Here is an 882-nt window from a genome sequence, read left to right on the forward strand (position 1 = left end):
GAAAGAAAAGAAAGAAAAGAGAGAGAAAGAGAGAAAAGAAAGAAAGAAGCAAAGAAAGAGAAAAGAAAGAGAGAAGCAAAGAAAAGGAAAGATGGAAACAAAGAAAGAAAGAAAAACAGAAAGAAAAAGAGAGAGAAGGAGAAAAAAGAAAAAAGAAAGAAAAAGGAAAGAATAGAGAGAAAGAAAGAAGAAAGAGAGAAAGAAAAGAAAGAAAGACGGAAATAAATCAAGAAAGAAAAACACAAAGAAAGAGAGAGTAAGTGAAGAAAAGAGAGAAAAGAAAGAAAGAAAGACAGAAGAAAGAAAGAAGAGAGAAGAGAAAGAAAGAAAGAAAGAAAGAAAGAAAGAAAGAAAGAAGAAAGAAAGAAAGAAAGAAAGAAAGAAGAAAGAGAAAAAGAAAGAAAAGAAAGAAAGAGAAAAAGAAAGTAGAGAAGAGAGAAGGGAAGAAAGGAAGGTAAAAAAGAAAGACAAGTAAGAAAACCAAAAACCTACAGCACCTGGTATTCCCAGGCGGTCTCCCATGCAAGTATTAGCCAGGCTGGACACTGCTTAGCTTCCAAGAACAGACGAGATCGGGCACATTCAGGGTGGTATGGCTGTAGATACCAGCAGAGGTGCCTGGCTGCCCAAGAGCCCCAGCCCAGCCATGCCCACTGGCTTCCCAACTGGCATCACCATCCCAGGCCTGATGGGCTTGTATCAGGACCCACGAGGTTATTGCCGGTGGCCTTCCACCAGTTCCCGAGCTCCTGAGCTTCCACCACGTCAGGCCCGCTCATAACAGGGAGCACTCTGAGGTGTAAGGGTCCAGGGTCCATGATCCTGGGACACCGTCTGGTACTCCACCCTGTCACGGAGGTATTCTTTTGGATCCCTGGCTGC

General features: G+C 42.7%; 1 pseudogene; it reads right to left on the reverse strand.

Annotated features, from left to right (window-relative positions):
- Positions 1-485: 485 nt before the first annotated feature.
- On the reverse strand, positions 486-604 carry LOC112429548 (5S ribosomal RNA; annotated as a pseudogene).
- Positions 605-882: the final 278 nt, after the last annotated feature.

The sequence above is a fragment of the Macaca nemestrina genome, chromosome 1 (assembly GCF_043159975.1).
Source record: "Macaca nemestrina isolate mMacNem1 chromosome 1, mMacNem.hap1, whole genome shotgun sequence".
Taxonomy (NCBI): Eukaryota; Metazoa; Chordata; class Mammalia; order Primates; family Cercopithecidae; genus Macaca; species Macaca nemestrina.